This window comes from Mandrillus leucophaeus, unplaced genomic scaffold (genome assembly GCF_000951045.1).
Source record: "Mandrillus leucophaeus isolate KB7577 unplaced genomic scaffold, Mleu.le_1.0 Scaffold719, whole genome shotgun sequence".
NCBI lineage: Eukaryota > Metazoa > Chordata > Mammalia > Primates > Cercopithecidae > Mandrillus > Mandrillus leucophaeus.
The window spans coordinates 108,332-123,546 of record NW_012107797.1 but is presented as its reverse complement, the minus strand read 5'-3'; the positions used below and the strand labels follow the sequence as shown (position 1 = coordinate 123,546).

General features: G+C 42.8%; 1 pseudogene; it reads left to right on the top strand.

The window, feature by feature from the left end:
• Positions 1 to 6,143: 6,143 nt before the first annotated feature.
• LOC105528480 lies at positions 6,144 to 7,067 on the top strand (annotated as a pseudogene).
• Positions 7,068 to 15,215: the final 8,148 nt, after the last annotated feature.

The window sequence follows — 15,215 nt, the reverse complement described above, 5'->3', positions numbered from 1 at the left end:
GTTAAGCCACCTTTGCATCCTTGGTATGAAACCCATTTGATCATGGTGGATTATCTTTTTGATATGCTGTTGTGTTTGGTTAGTTAGTATTTTGCTGAGGATTTTTGCATCTATGTTCATCAGGGATGTTGGTATATAGTTTTCTTTTTTTGTTATGTCCTTCTCTGGTTTTGGTATTAGGGTTATACTGGTTTCATAGAATGATTTAGCGAGAATCCTCTCTCTCTCTTTCTGTCTCTCTTTCTGTCTCTCTCCCCTGTGGTGCCTCTTTAATTAGCTTAATGCTTAACCTTCTGAATCTTTTTCTGGCAATTTAGAAGTTTCATCTTGGTTTGGATCCATTGTTGGTGAGCTGGTGCGATTTTTTTGGGGCTACTAAAGAACCTTGTTTTGTCATATTACCAGAATTATTTTTCTGGTTTTGTCTCATTTGGGTAGACTATGTCAGAGGGAAGATCTGGGACTCAAGGGCTGCTGTTCAGATTCTTTTGTCCCCCTAGGTGCTCCCTTTATGTGGTTTTCTCCCTCTTCCCTTAGGAATAGGGCTTCCTGAGAGCTGAAGTGCGGTGATTGTTTTTGCTCTTCTGAGTGTAGCATTCAGTGGAGCTACCAGTCTCTGGGCTGGTACTAGGGAGTGTCTGCAAAGAATCTATGATGTGATCTGTCTTCAGGTCTTTCAGTTGTGGATACCAGCACCTGTTCCAGTGGAGGGAGCAGGGGAGTGAAGTGGACTCTGAGGGTCCTTGGTTGTATTTTTGTTTAGTGCACTGGTTTTGTGTTGGTTGGCCTCCAGCCAGGAGGTGTTATTTTCAGGAGTGCATCAGCTGCAGTTGAATAGGGAGGAAGAATACTTGCCCCAGGGTTACCTGGTTAAGTATGCCTAATTTTATTTCTTTCTTTAACTTTTCTCTGCAATATTTTATAGTTTTCAATATCCAGGTCTTTCACATCTTTTGTCAGACTTATCCCTAAGTATTTTATGCTATTGTTTTTATGCTATTTTATGCTATTGTTAATATTGTTTTTAAATTCTGATGTTTATTCATTGCTAGTATATAGAAATACAATTGAAATTTGTATATTGATCTTATATCCTACAGTCTTGCTGAACTTACTATTAGTCTTAGTAAATTTTGGTGTGGATTTCCTATGAAGATGATCATGGTGTCTGTGAATAAAGGCAATTTTACTTCTTCCTTTCCAATCTGGATTCCTTTTACTTATTTTTCTTGCCTGACTACATCAGCTATAATTTCTTGTACAGTGTTGAAAAGAGATGGTGAGAGCCAACACCCTTGCCATGTTCCTGATTTTAGGGGGAAAGCATTTCAGTCTTTCACCATTAAGTATGATGTTATCTGTAGGTTTTTTCATAGATGTCCTTTATCAGGTTGAGGAAGGTCTCCTCTGTTGTTAGTTAGCTGAGACCTTTTTGGTTTTTTGTTTGTTTGTTTGTTTTTTAATCAGAAACGGATGTTGGGTGTTATCAGAGGCTTTTTCTGTGTCTTCTGACATGACCATGTGATTTCTCCTTTACAGTCTGTTAATATTGAGAATTCCAATGATTGATTTTAGAATATCAGACAAACACTTTCTTTGTGATCACTTGAGCTCAGTTTATTTCTGATACTCGCAACCAAGGATTTTGGATAAATACAATCTAGTTATTGAGATCTGATCATAGTTTTTCTGCCCAGCTTTGTATTTAAAAGCTTAATTGATTTTGGAAGAAAGTTCTAGGTGACATATATAAGAAGGGGGAGAAACCCGTAAACTGCTGGTGAGTTGGATAATATTTCTTACCAAGTACTTGCTATGTGTCAATTGGCTTAGGTGTTGGGTGTTAAAATACACACTCCTGAGATGTGGTGCCCAGACGGGGACTGTTGCAAAGAAATCCCAGGGTTATTTAAAGAACAAAGCCTTCCTTATCCCTTCCCTCTCTAGATAGCAGGGCAAACTTTTACATCTGGACTTTTGTTGCCGTTATTATTGTTTTTAATCGACCCTACATGAACCTGGTGAATCGAAGTTACTTCAGAGAAGAATGACAGTCAGTGAATCCAGAGAGAGATGGATTTTATGCTTTCTTATCTCTGGCCACTTGACAGTTCATGGAGTCTTCAGAAATTTCTAATTTTATCAAATTGTTTTCTTTATTTAGTCATTTATTCAGTAAACATAACCAAGTGCGTATAATGTGCCAGGGCTCTCCCAGGTCCTTGTTTCTGTTTCCAATAATTGTTTGAATTGCTGCATTACAAGTTCGAGCATAAATGGGAAGTAATCTATCTCAACTCCTCATTTTACAGATAAGAAAACTAAGAATCTGAGAAGAGAAAAGCATTGTCCTAGACTCTGTAGTCAGAGAATCACTACAACCATCACGTGATCCATTCATAGGTAAGTTGGACTTCCCTTTTTCTTCCCATTTCCCTGCTTAATGATAGAGGGCACGTCTCTGGCATCCCAGAGCTTGAGTCAAATTCCAGTTCCACCACTGACCATCTGTGCAACCTTGATAAACACAATGCTTATTTCTGGCACTATTGCCCTGAGTATAGAATGTGGTTAATAATAACACCTATGTCAAAGGGTTATGGTTAGATCACTGCTTCTTGCCTAGTTCCTCCTGCTTCTAGCTTTCCGACGCATACATAGATGGTCACCATGTCCCACAGAGAAATAGGAACCATGCTCACTCTTTAAATCCTTGTGACCCAGTGGGAAATTTTGTATCTTTGTTGACATTACATTTTTATCTATAAAGTGAGATTCTTCATGAGACATTTGTGAGACATAGTCAATATTTTAAGATTTTATGACTCTCAAAGAAATAACTTATTGAGTCATCTTGGGCAAGTCATTAGCATTTCTCAGCTCACTTTTCCCACTTATTAGTGAGAGATAATAATTTTTTCCTGGCAGAATTATTGTAAGAATTAAATACTTATTTGTGTAAGTTAAGTTATACAAATGCCATCCTAGTTGTAAAAACAAAGATAATATGTATATTAAAGGAAGAACCATTCTGGAATTTAAAAAAATATTTATTAATTTTTTAAAGTAATACATTCAATAGTTAAAGAAAATGATATAGAAGTTCCTAAAGTGTGAAATAATAACGCCTTGCCCAAATCTCTCTACCCTAGACTCACTGCTGAAAGCAATCCTTTTAACTATTTCTGGTTTTAGTTTTTCTGATCATTTTCTTCATACCATTAAAAATTTGTTCTTAATAATTTTTATATGTCAAGACTAGATATGGCAAGTGATGTACTACAATGATGGATAAGGATTTACCTCATTTTTTTTATCATATTCCCATCCCAATATGAGACTTTTATTTTTTTTTATTAATTACCTTTGTAAATTCAAAGTATACATGTATATCTTTACTTCTTGTTTTATCAACTATAGGCAATATTTTTCTCTTCACTTTGGAAGATGAAGGAACTTGCCCTGTATACATTTCTTAATTTCTTTTTAACTTCCATCTCTTCTCCTTTGTTATCTACTCTTTTACTTTGACATTGTTATGGATTACAACTTTTACAATTGATTCTGCAGTCAGAATGATATATTTTGCTATTTCTTTCTGGTTGATTCTAAAAGTTGAAAATCATTGCACAGTGTTTACATTATGATTTTGATATAGATGTTATATAAATCTTTTCTGAAGCTAAGCATGTATCATGACTATATTTCCCCTTCTTGTGTGATATTTTGGCCCTTTTTTTCTTTCCTTCTGTCTTTTGTGTGTGTGTGTTTCTGTTTAGCTTCTGGACACTGGGACTTCCATTTCCTCTCTGATGGTGTCAACAACACAATGCAAGCACCACATTCATTGTTTCCTAGGGAAGCTAAACAGTTCCATTCCTGGACCTATACCATGGGTGGGTAGAGAGGCCACACACAGGGATCAACCAGCCATCTGGCTGCTCTTGCAGATGTACTTACCCTGCTCAGCCTACAGGTTGCTTTTGGGTGCCCTAAATTTTTTTATGGCCACTTCCTGCATACCTCCATCAGATGAATGCTTTCATATAAATCTTTAACGTGCTTTAGAATTAATTTTAGTTTGTGTTATGACTCTGTAGTTGTTAGCTATTGCTGCATAACAAATTAGCCCAAAACTTAGTGACTCAAAACACTAATAATAATTTATTTTCTCTTGTTTTTTTAATGGTCTGGAATTCAGCCAGGGTGGACACAGTGGGAAGGGCTTGTCTCTACTCATGGTGTTTGGGGCAGACTCAAAGGCTGGGGACTGAAATCATTGGAAGGCCTGACTGAGGCTAGAGGATCTGCTTCCAAAATGACTCACTCACATGACAAGTTAGTTGGTTCTGGCAAGTTGGCCTCCTTTCCAAGAAGTGCCTCTCCACACATGAGCTTCTCTGCAGGGTTGCTTGAGTGTCCTCGTGACATGGCTGGTGGTTCCCAAAAAAGCAAGTGATCCAAGAACAACATTCAGGAATAAGTTCTATCCTTTTTATGACCTAGTCTCAGAACTCACAAAGCATCACTCCCAATATACCCTATTCATTAGAAGCAAGTCAGTAATTCTAGCACACTTTCCAGGCAGAGGAATTAGGTACACCTGTTGAAGGCAAGCAGGTCATAATTAGAGGATATACTTTTGAACCACCACAGAATCTAACTAGGTTTGTACGAGTATATAAACAGCTGTCCAATACCACGTATTGAATAGTCTATCATTACTACATCAATTTGAGCCATGACTATTTGCATTTACTAAGAATGTGTGTTGTTACCATTGAAGACCTTCCAGTGGGACAAGATGTGAAAGAAGACAGTGATATTGATGATCCTTACCCTGTATAGGCCTAGGCTAATGTGTGTTTGTGTCTTAGTATTTGACAAAAAGTTTAAAAAGTAAAAAATAAACAATTTCATAAACAGGAAAAAAGCTTATAGAATAAGGATATGAAGAATGAAAATATTTTTGTATAGCTGTACAATGTGTTTGTATTTAAGCTGTTATTAAAAGAGTCAAAAAATTTAAAAATTCATAAGGTAGAAAAGTTACAGTAAGCTAAGGTTAATATATTATTGAAGGAAAGAAAATTTTTAAAAATAAATTGAGTGTAGGCTTAGTGTACAGGGTTTTAAAGTCTACAGTAGTGTACAGTAATGTCCTAGGCCTTCATATTTATTCATGACTCACTTACTGACTCACTCAGAGCAACTTCCAGTCCCGTAAGCTCTAAGCTTATGGTAAGTGCCCTAGACAGTTGTACCAGTTTTAATCTTTCATATCGTATTTTTACTGTGTCTTTTCTATGTTGAGATACACAAATACTTACCATTGTGTTACAGTTGCCTACAGTGCTCAGTACTACACTGTACAGGTTTGTAGTCTAGGAGCACAGCCTACAGCCTGGGTGTGTAGTAGGCTGTGCCATTTAGGTTTGTGTAAGTACACTCTATATTGTTTGCACAATGATGCAATTGCCTAACAATGCATTTCTCAGAACATGTCCTTAATGTTATGCAACAAAGGACTGTGAATGAGAGTTTATTTTGTTTTTCAGTCTGTACTGGCAGTGAATCATACATAGCTCAGTTTATTAGACACGCTGCTTTTCTTGAGCAAAGAAAGAACTAGGAGAGAAACGGGGCTTTGGAACCCTGATGGGGCAATGCTGAAAGAGGAGAAATATCCCAAGGAAGGGAAAGGTGTGTTGCAGAACGATGAAAAATAGGCAGCTTCTCACAGCTGTTCTCAGGGGAAGAGAGGGGTGGGATGCAGCTCCGCTGGTGCCTAACACGAAGGGCCCTCATCCTGCTGATTCAGTTGTATGGGGACTGCCAGTGCTGTCTCCTGGTCAGATGCTGCTTCTGGTCTCCCTGTAGAAGATGCCACTGGAGTTGCCTTTTCAAGGATGGGGACATTTGAAGGCCCTGGACACTCAACTCTGAGGCTGGCTGAGATTTCAGTAGCACCGCCTGGTGGAGGGCAGAGCCAAGCTGATGGCTTGGCACATCAGGTAAAGTAGGGCACAGAGGCACTCCGGATTGGACTGGTAATAGCTAGACTGAAAAGTTTGTATTTAAAGGGATAGTAACTTGGACTTGTTCTGCAATATCCCCACAAGGGCCTGACTGACTGAGCAAGCATGGAGGGCCGCGGGGATTTCTGGACAGTGGCCATTCCCAGAGTCAGGCAAGAAGGCCTCAGGAGGCTGGGGCGCCCGTTCATGGTGAAGCGGACGCTGCCAGCGCCCTAGAACCCAGGAGGAAGCACACAGGCCCCACAGAGTGGTTGGCAAGATTCACTCGGGGATTAGGATGCTGGCCAGATCGCGGAATTTGAGGCTGGAATCCAAGCTCAACAGGAAAGTAGTGAAATACAAATTGGAAAAACAGGGCTTTGGAGCAGGGAGGGAGCTGGTGCCTGCGTTTCCCACCAATGCTCGTTTAGGAAGACAGGACTGACGCTGGCCGGCCGCCCCCTGCTGGAGGGGATGTGGCATCTCATTGGCTGCCAGGTATCGGGGTCGGTTACTCCTGGAACCAATGTGAAGAGAGTCTCAGAGGAGGCTGTGGTGGAATCCCCCACGTACCCTTGTTCTCTCACCTTTATCTCTCGATGCCTTGGGGCAAAGGCCTTCTTCCACCTATAAAGAGAGTTTACGCGTGGGTCTTGGAATCCGGGCACACCAATCCCCAGCTAACGAAATCCCCGAGTTGGGGGATTTGAAAGGGTCAAGTTTGGCCCAAGAACCCGCAGTCCTCTTTTGTCTTCGGCCCTCTATTTCTAAGTGTGGGCTTCTAGCACGGAGGCTCTGGGCAGAGCCCATGCTGTTTTAGGGCTGGGTAGTTTCAATGACAACAGCAATAATTATCACAGTGATGGTGACCTTCACCCCAACAGGACTGCCGTGTGTGAAGCACCCAAGAGAGCCCCTACAACCAACCCGCCAGGAGTCAGCTCCTGAAAACAGGGTCGGAAAAAGTCACTGCCCATCATAATGAGCTGTTCATAAAAAGCTGGAAAGGTTAGGAGCTTTGTCTATTTCAAGGGCAACAAATTGCTTTGACCCTGAGGACCCTGAAGGCGAGTTTCCCTCACCGCAGCTCTCAAGACAACAGGGATCAGATTCAGAAGGACACTGCCCCTATAAGGCTCTTGTTTGTCTTGTTTTTAATTCCCGCCCTCTGTCCCCATATCTCAGTCCTCCATCTGTGAAACGAAATTCAGCCTTGCCTGTCCACAAAATTAAGACAAGGCATCTCGTGTGTGTGTTAAGATGAAACAAGATCTTAGCAAAAAAAGTAATGATTTCTTTTCCAAAACATTTTTTACTGTAGTAAAATGTACATAACATAAAATTACCATTTCAATCATTTGTAAGTTCAGTGGCATTAAATACATTCACATTGTCTGGCAGCTCTCAGAGGTGTTGGAACCAGAGCGACTCCATCTTGAACAGGGACTGGGCAAAATGAGGCTGAGACCTGCTGGGCTGCATTCCCAGGAGGTTGGCATTCTTAGTCACCGGATGAGTCATTGGCTGCCAAGGAGGCAGGTTGGTTACCCCAGGAACCAATGAATTGCATCTCAGAGGAGGTTTCTCCAGATACAGGTCACAAAGGCCCTGCTGATAAAACAAGATGCGGTAAAGAAGCTGGCCAAAACCCACCAAAACCAAGATGGTGACAAAAGCAACCTCTGCTCGTCCTCACTGCTCATTATACACAAATTATAATGTATTTGCATGCCAAAAGTCACTCCCACTAGTGCTATGACAGCTTACAAATGCCATGACAATGTCTAAAAGTCACTCGATGTGGTCTAAGAAGGGGAGGAACCCTCAGTTCTTTCCCAGAAAACTCATGAATAATACACTCTTTGCTTATCACATAATAAAAAAATACCATAACTATACCAAAGAAAAGGAATAAATAACCGAAGTAAGGATACTTTTATCCAAGGAATAAATTTACCAAAGTAAAATAACCAAAGTAAAGGAATAAAAGGGCGGCTACTCCATAGGCAGAGCCCATGCTGCTGCTCTGCCTATGGAGTAGCCGCCCTTTTATTCCTTTGCTTTTCTTAATAAATGTGCTTGCATTTTACTCTGCTGACTCGCTCTTGAATTCTTTCCTTCATGTAGCCAAGAACCCACGTAGCCTCCCAGGCTGAACCCCAGTTTCAGGGTTCATCCTATGACACAAGCATCACCATCTCTTTCCAGAACTTTTTAATCATCCCCAAAACACTCTGGACTTATTAAACACTAACTCCCTATTCCCCCTTCCCTTCAACCCCTGGCAACCACCACTCTCCTTTTTGTCTCCATAAATTTGACCACTCCAGGTACCTCACAGAAGAGGAATCTTACAGTATGTGTCCCTTGTGACTGGTTTATTTCACCTATCATAATGTTTTAAGGTTCATCTATGTTGTGGCATGTGTCAGAATTTCCTTCCTTTTTAAGGCTGAATAATCCTCTATTGACTGAAGAGATCACACTTTGCTTATCCACTCCTTTGTTGATGGACTCCTGGGTTGCTTCCACTCCTTGGCTATTGTGAATTATGCTGCTATGAATATGAGTATGCAAATACCTGTTTGTGTCCCCACTTTCAAAGCTTTGGTGTATATATCCAGAAATGGAATTGCTGGATCGTAGGGTAAGTCTGTGTTTAATTTTTGGAGGAATAGTCATACTGTTTTCCACAGTGACTGTACCACTTTATATTCCCACAAAATTATTTCTTTATATCTGCCTTCCCCCACTAGATAGAACGCAGAGAAGTTACTTTTTCATTTCCAAATCCCCATCACCAGGAACAGTGTCTAGTTCATAACAGAGCTCTATAGAAAACAGTGGGAAAAAAGTGCAATTTATATGCTGCTGCCTCTTCATTTGGCATCTCAGTACGTGGCACACAGAAAGTAGGCACTGAAAAAGAGTTGAAGGAGCTAATGAGTACATGAATGAATGCAGTTACCATTGCTTTTTCCTTGGCCTTTGACTGAGGACAGACATTTTTATAAATTAAGCTACTTAGTTAAATGTAGACCTCTGCCCATGTTTGCTCATCCAGAAGTTTCACTTTAATGCCACTTCAAAGATATTGTTTTCTGTAAATCAGATCATAATTGTGATGAGAGTGATGTAGGGATGTGGCCTGGACTCTCCCCATCACCCCCTGCACAGCCTAATGTATAATGTACATTTTATTCAGGACCACTTTGGGATATGCTGTTGTTCTGTTCCAGAACACAGGATAATGGGGCTTTTTTCTGGGGATGGTGTGGTTCCATCATCAGATAGCAGGTGTGTCATCTGCAGGAACTGGTCTCACTATTCAACCACTATATGAAAGGTTGGTTCTAGATCAACTCTTTGAAACGTCAAAGTGTTACTTTGGCAAATGCTTTTTTGATATTTCTCAACTAATTTACCTTGAAAAGTTCACCATGAAGTTGAATTGCCTAAACTTATACATTGTATGGGCACTGAGATGCAATTTTTAGGGCTGTGTGGGCATCAGCAATGCCTGCTTTCAATACACTGTAGCTATGCTCAGTGTCATGGACCTTGCAGGGCTGACCTCTTTTGTCCAAGCATTGAAGCCAATCTAAAACTCTTTTCCAAAAAGAAAATGTTTTCTTTGCTAATAAGTCACCCTCAGGTGAGGCAGCTAGGTCTGGGCTTCGCTTGCTCTGTTTTGTGCTTGTTCACAGTATATGGCTTTGGCCTTGTTCAGCATCAGGGAGTAGCTGTTCCTTGGGTTATGGAATTGGATTTAACCCTGATTTTCAGCTGGCCAATCCTCATCAGGAGCTTGGGCAGGAGAAGTAGTACTCTGGTGAATAGTGTCTTCTAATGAAGACATTAGATCATAGATGACCTTGGCTGCATACAACAGTTTATCCAAATAGGGTTAACCAAACAAGTACAATGTGTACCCAAATGATATCAGTGTCCCATGATCCTTCCATCATCCACTGGATGATTTCTTAATTGTAGGTCAAACAAAAGCAAAAGCAGACTTGAAACATTCTCATCCCTCCTTGAAACTGGATCACATTCCATGGTCTCGTTCTTTGTAGTGGTCAGCTGAACAGCTGGATACATGGTCTGGAGCTGGGAGGAGGAGTGCCTTAGTCCATTCCTGCTGCTATGACAAAATAGCTTAGACTTGGTAATTTATAAATAATACACATTTATTTCTCATAATTCTGGTGGGTGGGAAGTCCAAAGTCAAAGTGCCAGCAGATTCAGTGTCTGGTAAGCTCTCTGTGTCCAAGATGGCAACTTGTTGCTGCATCCTCTGAAGAGGACAAATGCTGTGTCCTCATATGGCAGAAGGGATGCAACGCAAAAGGGCCAGGAAGCCCTCTTGAGTCTCTTTAATAAGGGCATTAATTCCATTCATGAGGGCAGAATCCTCATGACTTTGGGCCTTAACCCAAAAGGCTCCATCTCTTAATACCAGCACAATGAGGTAAGTTTCACCATGAATTTTGGAGAGACATAAACCTTCAAACCATGGCTAAGACTCTGGACTAGGGGATGTCTCTCTAAAGTGGGTGCTTGTCTGCTGCCAAAAGAAGGTGATGAGATGAGGAATGCGAAGTTGAGAAGGGGAGGGTTCGAGATCATCACGCATTGAGAGAAAGGGGAGTTGAGCAGAGGAGTGTAGTAACAATGGTGGACCTGGCGATGGCTCAAATGAAGAAGGTGACTGCAGATTTCCCTGTTGCATGCTTGGCTCCTGTGGTGTTCGGAGCTCAACCACACGCTCAGTGAGAGTAGAGGGTTGAGTTTACCCAGGCCTGTAGTTCTGCCTGACAACTGCAGTGAAAAGGCATAGGGGAGGGTGCTGAGCATATTGGCAAGCATGTTTTCAGAGTCACAGGGCCTGGAATGCAAGGAATGGATAGGGACGCAAGTGAAGAGAGCTGGTGGGTTGGGAGATTCAGACTGAGAGACCTTCTGAGGTAGAAGCATTTGGAAGAGCATGCTGGGAGGACAAGAAACTGTGGTTAGAGGTGGATGTTCAAGTTTTGGAAGGTGGAATAGCTAGGGGTGATGACAAAGTGTAGGGTGTGACTTTGAGAGTGGACAGTTGGGGCAGCGTAGCACAGAAGGTCACTAAAGGAGGAAATTGTGGAGCCCAGAGCCCAGGGTAGGGGATGGGAGTTGTTTATATGTGTATCTGTTAGGGGTCGAGTTTGGCTGCATATAACAGATAACCCAAATAGCAACAGCTTAAAAGAGACAAGAGTATAATTTCTTCTGACATAGCAAAAAGTGCAGAAGTAGAGAGCTCAGGTCTGGCATGGTGACTCCAAGATGTCATCAGCAACCCAGAGTTCATTGAGCTTTTTGCTTCCCAGGGGTATGGCACTCTTCCTCATGATTACCAGATGGCTGCTGGAATTCCAGCAATCACATGCAAATTCCAGTCAGGAGCAAAGAGGAAGAGACACAGTGAAAAAAGGTATACAGCAGCAGAAGGAAGCTCCTCAAATGAACTCTCCTAGAACTCTAGCCAGTAGCTTCTTCTATCACAGTGGCCAGACCTGTGACAAGTGACCATCCTTAGGGGAAAAAAGATGCTGAGAAATGTAGAATTTTGTTGCCACCTTACATTTTCAAAGGAGTTCCATTCGTAACTACAGAATGCTCAGAGAAGAGGCAGCAGATCTAGGCTGTGGAGCAGCAGCTCCTAAGGGCACAGTGGGAAGGTTTCAAGACTGAGGAGGATCTGGGATTTGGGTAGCGGAAGGCAGTTCACAGTATCATGGAGGAAATGCTGTGAAAGAGAAAGTTGAAGGCATGGAGGCTTAAACTTTTAATATGACCGCTGAACACAAGGATGAAGGGCAAAGGGAATTCAGATTCATGGTGGCCAGATTAAGACCTTTAGCGGATCTGTCTCCCAGCCCCACATACCCACTTCCAGGTTCTGCTTTTTTATGAAGCTCAACATCTGCAACCTTCATTCTCTGACTCCCTTACATTTTCTTAGGCTTTTTGCTAACGTCTGCCAAAAAGAGGCCCTGGCAGGAGATCAGATGGCACGGGGCAGAGGTAAGGATTCCATGCAACAGGTGCTGGAAGTTGCTGGTGTGGCAATGAAGACTGGGCCCTGGTCAAGGGAGCACTACTTTGGAAGATCCAGAATCAACCATGATAATTGTAACAGTGCAGCAGTAGACACAGGTCCCTGGTGCTGGAATCCAATCCAGGGACAGGAGCAACATGTAGTCACTGAACACCATCTTGCCTTCATGTCACTTTTCCAGTTCTTCTTTCTCCCTCTTACTCTACCAGCTACCTGTGGAGATGTTTAACCTTTTATCTGTAGCTATCTGCTTAGGAATAAAAGAAAAGGCAGCTTATTGCATGACTCAGCTTTCAGCTTGACTTTCTTTTGGCAGAGTGAATTGGGGTCCCAGGTTTTTATATTCCTTTTGCAGTATCTTTCCTCAACATGCAATTTAATAAAAAAAAAAAAAAGAACAATAAACCCTAACAAAGTTTGGTGTGTATTTTTCCAGACTTTTCTCTTTGATTTTACATACATTTATCTGAATCCATGTAGACTATGTCATATGTGTCTGTGTGTTTATATACTTTTTTTTGGTGTGCATCATTCTGCAACTTGATTTTTTGAAAAATTTGGTAACTGATCTTGGAGATCTGCCCACGTTGTTACACATATGAGATTTTTGTATTTCTTTTAATTAATGGTGTTCAAGTAGCCATTTATGTAATGATGAACATTCAAGTTTTTGCAATTATTTGCTCTTAATAAGGTGCCCTGGTGAACAAACATTCTTGTACATGTGCCAGAGTTTCTCTGGAGTAATTAACCAGCGTGGAATTACAGAGTTGTAGAATGTGTGCATTTTTAGTTTTACTAAAACTAAAGTAAAACTTTAATTTTACAGTTTGCCCAATTGTTCCTCAAAGTGGCCGTGCCCATTTATACTCCCACCCATGGGCAGGAGAGTGTCCTCTTTAATTCTTGATTTTTCTAAGCTGTTTAATTTTGGTTGGGAGATAAAACAGTATCGTTCTGTTTTAGTTTTCATGTCCCTATGGACTAATTTTAGCATTTGAGCATCATCTGATAGGTTGGTGATGGCTACTTCGGGCTGACTTGTGCTTGTGAGGTGGTGTGGCCCATACTCCATGGTTTTCAGTGGCAGGCCTTATAAATGGCTCTTTTTGACAAAAAGATTCACTAAGAAGCTTACTGTGGTATCTTTAAAAAAATAATATTTTGTGAGTACATAGTAGGTGTATATGTTCATAAAATGTATATACATGAAATTTTTTGATATGGCCATACAATGAGTAATAATCCCATCAGGGTAAATGGGGTATCTATCACCTCAATCACCAGGGTTTCTTGTGCTGCCAGAAAATGCTACTGAGCTGTCAGTTGTCTGAGGCTGTTGACCTGGACAGAGGCAAGGGGGAGAAACCCAGCCCCAGGCCTGGCCAAGAGCAGGACCTGTGCAGATGCCCCCAGAACTGTAGGTGCCAAGCAGTGAGTGGCAGCCCCTTTTGTGGCAAGCCTCTGTGGAGGGCCACTGTTCAGCCTTGGGGTTCATTATATTTCGGGGAAGCTGGACAGTGTTATAGATTCCTTCACATGATATATAATCCTGTGATGAATTTAGATTCCCAGGCTTCAAGCAGCATCCAGTGGGGAACTATAACCTTTCTGCTTTGATAAAATGGAAGAGGGAAGGACAGGGAAGGGCAGTGAAACCTGAGATTGGTTATGGTTACACTTCAGTTAATTTTTTTTTTTTTTGACAGAGTCTTGCTCTGTTGCCCAGGCTGGAGTGCAGTGGCACCATCTCAGCTCACTTCAATCTCCGCCCCCGGGGTTCAAGCGATTTTTCTGCCTTAGCCTTCCGAGTAGCTGGGACTACAGGTGCATGCCACCACGCCTGGCTAATTTTTGTAGTTTTAGTAGAGACAGGGTTTCACCATATTGGCCAGGCTGGTCTCGAACCCCTGACTTCGTGACCCGCCCGCCTCGGCCTCCCAAAGTGCTGGGATTACAGGCATGAGCCTCTACAAGATGCTATTCAGCAAGTTAATGGAGTCACCTTCCCTGCAGACCTCAGTTATATTCTGGCAGGAAAGGATCAACTCATTCTGTTATGGGAGACTCACGTTCAAGTCCAGGCTTTGAGACTCTGTGCCTCAGTTTCCTAACCTGTAACACTGAGTGCTGCCTCCCTCGGGGCGGGGGGATCCTGCTGTTAATAAGCACCAAGCCAGAAATCAGGACCACAAATTCTAGTCTTTGCTCCAACAGGAACTCTCTGGGTAACTTAAGCGTTTTTCCTTAAGCTCTCTCTCTTCCTCAGTTTTTCAATCTGTAAGAGGGTGTAAGCATGCCTGTTGCACTGGATCCTGTGGAATTAAAGACGACAGGACGTGTGAAGAGTTTGGATAAATGCCGCGGATATAGCCTTCAGGTGCAAACTCAGGTGTGCGGGAAAGTGGACTGGGAGTCTTTCCAGCCACAAACAACTAAAACCTAACTTTAGATGTAAAGAGTATATGCAGTTTTGGATGAAACCGCTTGGCCGGGGCGATTTCCGGCCTATCTTCCCGGGAAACTGGGCAGCAGGCTGAGAGAAGATTTCCAAAAAATGAGGACAAGCTCTGAAGACCAGCACCGCATCCTCCGGCTCTTCCAGGGTCTCACGGCCCTGGTCGGCTCCCGCGCGCCTCCTGGTGCCGTGTCCCTGCCACTGCCCAGAAACCACGTGTAAGAAAGTGCTGACAACCTAACTACGCACTATGGTTTCGACCCATCCCAACCAGTAGGGAAGGAGGAGGCGGGGCGGAGGAAAGCGAGGGCCCAATCCCCTCCCGCTTTCCGAGGGGAAGGCGGGGCTCGGGGTTTACCACGTTGGGTTTGTCCGCAGCGCTAATTACTTTTTCCAAAGGCTGTAGGGCTTCACTCCGGCTGGCGCCGCCGCCTAGCGCGCTCCTGCTTCGCCGCCACGGTCCGGGGGCTGCCGGTCCCGGGTACCATGTGTGACGGCGCCCTGCTGCCTCCGCTCGTCCTACCGGTGCTGCTGCTGCTGGTTTGGGGACTGGACCCGGGCACAGGTAGCGCCCCCTCCCACAGCCCTCTTCGCCCCGCGTCCTGCGGCTACCTTCCCTGTGCGCTCTCGCGGCGTCCTGGCG